This window comes from Xenopus laevis, chromosome 1S, assembly GCF_017654675.1.
Source record: "Xenopus laevis strain J_2021 chromosome 1S, Xenopus_laevis_v10.1, whole genome shotgun sequence".
Taxonomy (NCBI): Eukaryota; Metazoa; Chordata; class Amphibia; order Anura; family Pipidae; genus Xenopus; species Xenopus laevis.
In genome coordinates this window covers 184,172,699-184,182,873 of record NC_054372.1, presented here as the reverse complement: position 1 = coordinate 184,182,873, position 10,175 = coordinate 184,172,699, and the positions used below count along the sequence as shown (strand labels likewise).

The 10,175-nt window shown below is 41.2% G+C and overlaps 1 protein-coding gene across 1 annotated transcript in view; it reads left to right on the top strand.

The window, feature by feature from the left end:
- Positions 1 to 1,074: 1,074 nt before the first annotated feature.
- ghr.S (growth hormone receptor S homeolog) overlaps positions 1,075 to 10,175 on the top strand; it is a 277,152-nt gene continuing 268,051 nt past the window's right edge. Inside the window, exon 1 of the mRNA XM_018244502.2 lies at positions 1,075 to 1,334. The gene's annotated coding sequence lies outside the window, so the exon portion shown is untranslated. The remainder of the gene's footprint in view (positions 1,335 to 10,175) is intronic.

Sequence of the window (10,175 nt, the reverse complement as noted above, 5' to 3'; positions counted from 1 at the left end):
AGTATTAAGTACCATTACCCTGGTAACCAGTAGGCCCAGTATTAAGTACCATTACCTTGGTAACCAGTAGGCCCAGTATTAAGTACCATTACCTTGGTAACCAGTATGCCCAGTATTAAGTACCATTACCTAGATAACCAGTAGGCCCAGTATTGTACCATTACCTGTTAACCAATATGCCCAGTATTAAGTACCATTACCTTGGTAACCAGTAGGCCCAGTATTAAGTACCATTACCTATATAACCAGTAGGCCCAGTATTAAGTACCATTACCTATATAACCAGTAGGCCCAGTATTGTACCATTACCTGGTAACCAATATGCCCAGTATTTAGTACCATTACCCCGGTAACCAGTATGCCCAGGTCAGTGGCAGTTCTGTTCTATGGCAGCCCCAGTCTATTGTCTGATAACCAACTATGTTCCAGGACTATTGTGATCCCTTTTCAGTGACTATTCTGGTTCTACAGCATAGAATTCTTTCAGAAACTTTTCACAAACTTCCACCAGGCATAGTTTTCAAAGTGAAAAAATGTTATTGTCCACAGACTTACACGTTTGGTGTTAACACTTAATCATAGGCTGTTTATTAACATGAAACACATAAGGCTGTGGACACAAAAACATTTTTTCACTTTGAAAACTATGTCTGGTGTAAGTTTGTCTTTTTGGAAGTTTGTCTTTTTGGAGTCTCTGCTTCCAAGAATTCCGGGTGTCGCTCCCTATGCTGAGGGCTCAGGGCACTACACTTCCCATATGCGGTGAGTTATTAATGACATACTTATCTCATATATTCTATACAATTCTTTCCCCTATTATGAGATTTTAGCTGTATTTTCCCTTTACAAAGAGCACATGGCGATGTTTCTGTAGCCCAATATGGAGCCCGGCATCAGCAGCAGGTAAGTGTCAGTCCGACTAGCCCGTATTTGCCAGTAATAAAGAGCTAAAGGTCAGGGCTCCAGTCTGGCCCCGCTCTAGACTTTCCTCGTCCGCTTTCCATTCGCTACTGCTGAGCCTGCAATGATCAGTATTGTCCTGTAGAGGGCGACGTGCAGCTCCAGCCGAATGACAAGCACAGGCTTTCCCACTAGTGAAGGGGCAGCAGCAGCCCGAGCTGGCAAGAAAAGGCGGCGACCCTTAGCGCTTCCCCCTGATCCTCAGAGGCACAAGGAGACGAGAGAACGCGGCGGGAGCCGAGAGGGTCGGACTGTTCCCCTGTAGCGTGAGAAGCGGGACTGTGTGACAGAGAGCTCGGACTTACTGATCACTTTAACTGCCCCGCTCTGCACCGGCACCGACTCGGACACAACCCCGACCCCCCTCACACCAGGTAGGAAAGCTGCACCAATGAGTGGGTCTTTGCGCCAACACGTGCTGAGCTGTGCGGAGAATCGGTTAGAGCAGCGGGACTACAACTAGGGGGGCACAAGTGGCATTTCCCAGTCACTTCCACTCCCCTCTCCTGTCTCCTCCTCCCCCCACCCCCCTCACTGTCTCTTATGGGACATTCTTACAGCCCCCCCTTATATACTCCTCTATATACTCACTGGCCATATACATACTCCTCTATTTACTACCCATATACATACTCCTCTATTTACTCACTACTACCCACATACATACTCTATTTACTACCCATATACATACTCCTCTATTTACTCACTACTACCCACATACATACTCCTCTATTTACTCACTACCCATATACATACTCCTCTATTTATTCACTACTACCCACATACATACTTCTCTATTTACTACCCATATACATACTCCTCTATTTACTCACTACTACCCACATACATACTCCTCTATTTACTACCCATATACATACTCCTCTATTTACTACCCATATACATACTCCTCTATTAACTCACTACTACCCATATACATACTCCTCTATTTACTCACTACAACCCACATACATACTCCTCTATTTACTACCCACATACATACTCCTCTACTTACTCACTACTACCCATATACATACTCCTCTATATACTCACTACTACCCATATACATACTCCTCTATTTACTCACTACGACCCACATACATACTCCTCTACTTACTCACTACTACCCATATACATACTCCTCTATATACTCACTACTACCCATATACATACTCCTCTATTTACTCACTACTACCCATATACATACTCCTCTATATACTCACTACCCATATATATACTCCTCTATTTACTCATTACCCATATACATAGTCCTCTATTTACTCATTACCCATATACATACTCCTCTATTTACTCACTACTACCCATATACATACTCTATATACTCACTACCCATTTACAACAAGAGCCACAAATTACTCTTTATACTTATATCACCCTTGCACTCAAGTCACACTTTAAGCTCTGGCACAAGGGACACACACTGCTCTATATACAAATAGCACCCTGGCACCCAAGTCACATTTACAGCTCTGGCACACAGGCCACATACTGCTGTATTCTCAAATACCACCCTGGCACCCAACTCACATAGTCATATTAGTCACTGGGCCAATACTCTGATACTACACTATATATATATATATATATATATATATATCTATATATCTATATATATATATATATATATATATATATATATATATATATATATATATATATATATATATATATATACACACACACATACACACATTAACACCTTACTCAAACTTACACGTCTCACATGTTGCTCTTTATTCTTAAAGCACCCTGGCACCCACCTCACTTGCAGTCCTTGCCTATATTACACTGTATAGATACAGCACCCTGGCACCCACCTCACTTACAGTCCTTACGGCTGCACATAGACACATGCTGTACTGTATATACAATACGACAAGTACTATACAATTCACTCGCTGCTTATTTACACAACTCTTACTGCAACTTTGGCTGTACTGTATAAATACCTTCTCTGCAGTGTAGAAACAATAACTGTAGTACTATATACACAACTCTGGCTGCACCATAGGCACAAATTGCAATATATATTTGTCCACAGCTGCACACAACACACACACACAAAACAGAACAAATCTTAAAATCCTGATTTGTTTTTTTATGCACTCTTTATATGACACTAAAGAGTAAAGCAGTACGAGGGTGGAGGAAGTTTTTCCTGTGCACTGTGTGGCTACTATCAGATGTTATGAGTGGAGTGTAGCTACTATCAGATGTTATGAGTGGAGTGTAGCTACTATCAGATGTTATGAGTGGAGTGTAGCTTTGTGTGACGGGTGCAGTGGAGGGGCTGCCATGTTCTGAATGTGCACAGACGTGATTGACTGGGGCTCATGTTCCCAAGATACACATGTTGCGCAGATGCACTCACTTCTACCAGCCAGTACACCCCGGGGAAGCACACAGAGTTCTTGCCATTATCACTGCCTCACACACACATATATATCCAGACTCACAACTGTACTGATTGACTCTCACTAGGACACATAAGCAACATAAGCTCTTCTGAAAACAGAAGATATTCACTTGTCTCGTGTCATATACACAGCACTGCCTTAATACCAAAAATGAAAGTTAAGACATTATAGGTGGAGACATGTAAATCACTCCTTTATGTGCCTTTGGCCAAATATGTATTAAACCAGCTGTTCTGGAGCAATTTGCATGTCTCTACCCATAATGCCTTATGTGAGAATTAAACTCTCATTTGTGATATTAGGCAGTGCTGTGTATATGGCACAAGTTAAAGGGGTTGTTCACCTTTAAAAAACTAGTTGTTTTCAGATAGTTCACCAGAAATAAAGATTTTTTTCCAATTACTTTTTATTTTCTATTTGTCACTGTTTTTCTAATATTGAAGCATGAAGTGTAATTTTTCACCTTCTAAAGTAGCTCGGGGGGGGGTCGCTGACCCTGTAAACTGTTCTAAATTGATACATTTAGTTGATACAGAATCTCTGAATTTCATTTACAGGCAGCTGTTAGAATTGATACAATAGTTGCTAATACTCCAGAGAGGCTGCTGAGAAATGTAACAACTAATTGTATCAACTAAATGTTGCACAATTGTACCAGTTTAGATTCTGCACCTGAATTACTCAGCTGCCAGACTCAAACACCAGACATTGTGCAGATATAGAAAGGAAGGGGTTGAAAAGTGAAGGCCCAATTTGGGAAATAAGATGTGGTCTTTTAGCTATTGTTGGAAAAACAACTCATTACAGTTTCTATTGACACCAGGGGGTAAATTTACTAAGCAGCAAAAATTCGCCAACGACGGCTTCGCAGCCATCGCAACACTTCGCAACACTTCGCCAGGCAAAAATTCGCTCAAACAGCGCTAATTTACTAAAATACGCCGAATGCTGGTGAATTTTGGATATCGTTACTTCGGCAATCAAAGCGAAGATGCGCTAGTGTTTAATTCTGCCTAGCGCAACTTTGTTAGAGGTCTTCGCTCAGGCTAATTTGCATATGGAGGGAAATTTAACATTGAATGAACGGATATATTGCAGCAAATACATTACATTACACTCGTCCAGGGAACTTTAATAAAGAAAATATTAGGGATGCACCGAATCCACTATTTTGGATTCGGCCAAACCCCCGAATCCTTTGTGAAAGATTCGGCCGAATACCGAACCGAATCCGAATCCTAATTTGCATATGCAAATTAAGAAGAAAACATTGTTTACTTCCATGTTTTGTGACAAAAAGTCAGGCGATTTCCCTCCCCGTCCCTAATATGCATATGCAAATTAGGATTCGGATTCTGTTCGGCCTGGCAGAAGGATTCGGCCGAATCTGAATCCTGCTGGAAAAGGCCGAATCCTGGCCGAATCCCGAACCGAATCCTGGATTCAGTGCATCCCTAGTTATAATGCCCTACACATGAGCCCACTGTATAGTTAATGTTCCATATGTTAGAAAATGTAGGGGGAACCTAGTTAACAAAAAAAATTTTTTAAGGACCTTTGCAGCCTATCACTCTGTAAAAAGGAAAAGACACCAGAGTTTTTTGGGACTTAGATACTTTTTCCACTAAAAATATTATGTAAGTAACAGAAGATTGAGGAAGATCTATGCACTCCAATGTACTTCACCTGGTCTGAGCTGGTGAAGGCGAGTCTGGCGAAAGAAGCAACGTTCAGTAAAATCCGTATCTTAGTGAATTTGCAGATTTGCCTGGCGATAGAGTGCGAATGAACGCTAGCGCCTGTCTCATTCAATAGCAAAGTTACGGCTGCGCCCGTTAGTAAATCGTCAAAGTGGTAACACTGGCGAATCATTGCCAGCGTTAGTCACTTCACCCTTTAGTAAATCTGCCCCCAGGAGTTATCTTACAAGAGCCGGTGGGAGAGACGGACAGCCTGGATATCAGTAATGTAATATAATGACTCACACACATATAATGTTTTATTAGTACTTTTATCCAGTGTTGCCTATTGCACTGGAACAGCCCAAATAAAAATAGACTTCTACAAGCCCCATTATTCTTTGATAAAGTGGAACATTCCAACTTTTATTCCATCAGCGGTGGTTGAGCTACAACTCCCAGGCAGCCTTCAGCGGAGGTTCTGGGAGTTGCCATCCATTAATAGCTAGGGTTGCCACCCGGCCGGTATTTTATCGGCCTAGCCTGTAAAACACCTGCCAAGGCTGGGGCCAGTATTACAAATGCAGTTGGCGGTAATTTGTAATACTCTTAAAAAAAAGTCCTTGGCCCGCCCCCAATTCGCTCAGAACTTACCTTTTTTTTTCAGGCTTCTGGCCACCGCGCATGTTGCTCCGCTCCCTTTTGTGGCACTGTGTGTGGCTCTGCCCCCCTTTGCAGCATAGTATGTGGCTCCACCCCCTTTTGTCTCCCCTCCCCCCAGCCGGTAATTTTTTTTTTAGAAAAGGTGGCAAAAGGCCACCTTTTAGTAGCAAAAGGCCTGCAAGTTGTATGAAGTGTTATAGGACTGTCGTACCCCTATTTGCGTCCTGTAATTTCACTTTTCACTGGCCTAGTGCAAGTGTTATTAGTGACAGTTACAGCACTTCCCTTTTGAACATGACACATAAATACTGTATTTTTATAGTTTTATTCCATGAAGGTTTTTATAATCATTTCTTCTATCCCCCCCCCATTGCTGAAGCTTCTCTGACCCTCTACAAAGTTGGCATTTTATACATTAGTTGTCACCATTTCCCTATTGAACTGGTTCCTGCTTTGCCAGCAACTAATGTATGGAATTGTATCAGTGTAAATCTTCAAGTGGGGGAGTGTGTTCACTAGGGGCCGAAGAACCAGCAGCAACTAATGGATCAAACTATCTGTGACAGTTTAGAAAATCTTATGTAATGCAATCTTGTGCACTGTTTTGTATGTAACACATTGTGTGAAATTGAACTTCCATCTGTGACCCACATGACCTAATGTTCCATGATAAAGATAACTATCTGGACTTCTGAAAAGCAGGAAGGTACTGCTGTTTTGCAAGGGAAAAGGAAGAGAAACAGTCATCTAACAAATACACGTTTTCTCTTCTACCCATTATGAATTAAAAGCATGATTGTTCTTTGGAGCATGGGTATTGTTATCGGGGAGCGACGGATATTTACTGTTTTGTGGGCGCCACTCCACGCGGGTCGATGCTGCTGATATCTTTGCAGTTGCCGGTATCTCACCACTGGGTGCTAGCCTATGTACACGGCTTGTGCTCCCCTGCAGTGAGACTGTGTGACTGCATAGTGAATGCTTTTAGATCCATCGCTAGCTGCATAGTCATTGAGCTCAGCCGTGCACTTTGCTGGTAACTGTGGGATTGATTTGCAAGATGAATTGCTTTGTTGTGGAACTGGTTTTTGTACTTATTTTTTTTTTTAAAAAAAGTAGTTAAAGGGCACGTAAAGGCAAAAGAATTAAATCCCATTTTTACTTTCTTTAATGAAAAAGAAACCTGTCTCCAATATAATTTAATTTAAAAATGTGTACCCTTTTTATAAGAAACCTGACTGTATGCAGTGAAATTCTCCCTTCATTTATTGCTGTGGATAGGAATTGTCAGAGGGTCCCTAACTGCGGAGCAGGGAAACAATCATACTAATGAACAGCAGGGAGAGCCCCCGCCTTACTTCCCAGCCATGCAGAACTCAAGCAGCTTTGTTTATGATGATCCCTAAGCAGCCCAGACCACACTGAGCATGTGCACAGTCTTAGTCTTGCAAAGAAGTTTAACAAAGTTACAAGATGGTGACCCCCTGTAGCCAACTTTGAAAGCATAAATTATTTGTTTGATTAGGCTTGTGGTGCAGTAAGTTCATGTTTATATTTAGTATACAAAATACAGCATTTCTAGCCTTATTCTATTTTAGACTTTACATGCCCTTTAATGTGTATAAGTAGTGTGTATGGAAATATAGTGTGTGTGACTGTGTACATAAAATAGTGTCAGTTGATATTGTACAGTGCTAATGGCATTTACCCTGCATACTGGACTGTAGAAGATAAACAGACAGGAGTTATTGCTCCTTCCTACCAGCCATGCCCAGAACTCAGCCCTAGCACTTTATCCCGGACTGTAGAAGTGTTAAAGGGATTCTGTTATGATGTTTATGTAGTGTTTATTTCTAAATTACACTGTTTACACTGCAAATAATTCACTCTACAATATAAAATTTCATTTCTGAACCAATAAGTGTATTTTTTTTAGTTGTAATATTGGTGTGTAGGTGCATCTCAGGTCATGTTGCCTGGTCATGTGTTTCAGAAAGAGCCAGCACTGGAACTGCTTTCTGTGTTGAATGTGTTGCAGTGGGACCTGGATTTTACTATTGAGTGCTGTTCTTAGATCTACCAGGCAGTTGTTATGGGAGCTGCTATTTGGTGATATCATTCCAACTTGCAGTACAGCAGTGACTAAAGTTTATCAGAGCACAAGTTACATGACTGGGGCTGCTGGGAAACTGACAATATGTCTAGCCCCATGTCAGATTTCAAAATTAAATTTTAAAAAATCTGTTTGCTCTTTTGAGAAACGGATTTCAGGGCAGAATTCTGCTGGAGCAGCACTATTAACTGATGCGTTTTTCCCATGACAGTATCCCTGAATTGTATATGAATCCTTAAAGTCATATTCACATATCACACAAGAGCTAACAGAGCCAGCTCCAGATGGGGAGTATTTTTGCATACCTCCCAACTGTCACATTTTTCAGGACAGTCCCGATTTTGACAGCTTAACCCGGATTGTTACTGAAATGTCCAGATATTAAACTGCCAGAAAAAGATACAAAGTTTCTAAAACCTAATTGGCTTTTGTCAGAGAGCCCAGAACTCTCAGCAGGTGTACTTTGATATTTTTGTAACAATTTAAGATAAACAAAGAAGAAATTGTAAGAATTTAAGATAAGCAGGTCTCTTGGGGAAATTGTGACTTGCAGCTTAAGGGTCTGGCCACACGAGCAGATTCGGGCAACTTCGGAAAACGAACCGCCGCGTGTGCCTTCCCCGAGGTGATTTAAATTTTAGCCGGCGGAGGGCAGGGGGGAAGGCAGTTCGGGGAGATTGTCGCCCCGAAGTAGAGGAGATTTGTTGCTCGGGTGACTAATCTCCCCGAATCTGTTTGTGTGGCCTGACCCTTAAGGGCAATTCACCTTCATTAGCAAAACTGTAATAATAACATTAAAACCACAAAAATGTGTTTAAACTTTCATTACCTGCCAAATTTTGTAAAAGGAACATGGTAATTAGGGGGTGTGGCCACAAAAATGGGCATGGCCAAATATTTGTATCCCTCTTTCTATTTCCAAAATGTTGGTATGTTTTTGTAAAAATGATTGGCCCCTACACTGCCTTGCTCAAGATGTGTCACTGAATCTAAGGTTCCTACCTTTTCTGGTGGTTAAAACCTGGGCAGAGGGTTGGGTGGATAATGTTGGGGAACAGGGCAGCATCAGTGACATTGGGGTGGCCACACTGATATTTCGGGGCAGGATTGTGATGTCCAGGGCAGGTGTTATGGTATCATTGAGATGCAGTTGGGTGGATTTCTTGCTGGTTTTTACAATCTTAAAAAATATGTAGAGAGTTTGGAACCTGGATTGTTCATTCCAAACCCACAGGTGGCAACCCTAACCAGATCCTACATCATACATATGTGCATAATTATAGATCCCTTGGACTGTCTGCACCAGTAGGTAACATAATAGGGTGCTCTTCTTGCAAAAGTACTATTGTTTCCCCCAATCATGGTGCTGTTAACATGAACCTCCTATGGGGAAGCAATACTTTTTTTCAATAAGTGTCCTTTAAAGCTGTGGACAACTGAATGTTATAATTTTTTTATCTGCGATTTATACAATTTTTTAAATTTTTCTCAAATCGGACAATGGAAATTTGGCTTCAGATTCCTGTTGGTATTTAGCTGAATCTTTTGTGGATGGTTCGGTATTTGGCTGAATCCAAACATTATGAATTTGGTGCATCCCCAGGCTAAGGGCTTTCCCACCCGGGGCGCTAAGGAAATATCTGGGCCCTGGTGCTGGCATGAGTATTAATATGTATTTGTTTGTATCATATATGTATGTATTTTAATTATAACATTGGGACCAATAGACTATTTCGTTTTATGGAGCCCATGTATATCAGGAACATTGAATACAGGAAAGGAAGGAAGTGTCCATTAAAAATGCAGGTATGCAGACATTCCTGATTTGTCTCTGGAAGAGTTTATTTACCCTTTACAAAAACACGCATATATATTTTAAGTGTCATTATGGCTTTAATGGATTCTGTTATGCTGACATTGCATTTTTCAGATTTGGCACATGAAAGACTTATCTTGGCTCAGACCCTCAGTAAACGTCTTGTTAAACTCAATGTTATTTTATTGACCTGTACCAGGCGAGATGTCTATGTAAAGTGATAAATCATGGGAAGAATCAAAACACGCCTGAGTTCCTCTGAAACTTCAAGCACAGCTGATCTGGAGAGGCACTGGTTACCTTGATACTTGTAACGCTTCTGATTTTAAACTTGATGTGAGAAGTCTCCGCACTCGTACAGATAGCTTGGCACTTATGCTAATCTCTTGTGACTGCTTTACAAGACGTGTGTTCACCACAGGCAAAGGGAAATTTACAGCTGGGATACTGTAATGTGATGGTAAATGTTCTACTGTCGCCACATCGTATAGTAAATCCGCCATTTCCTT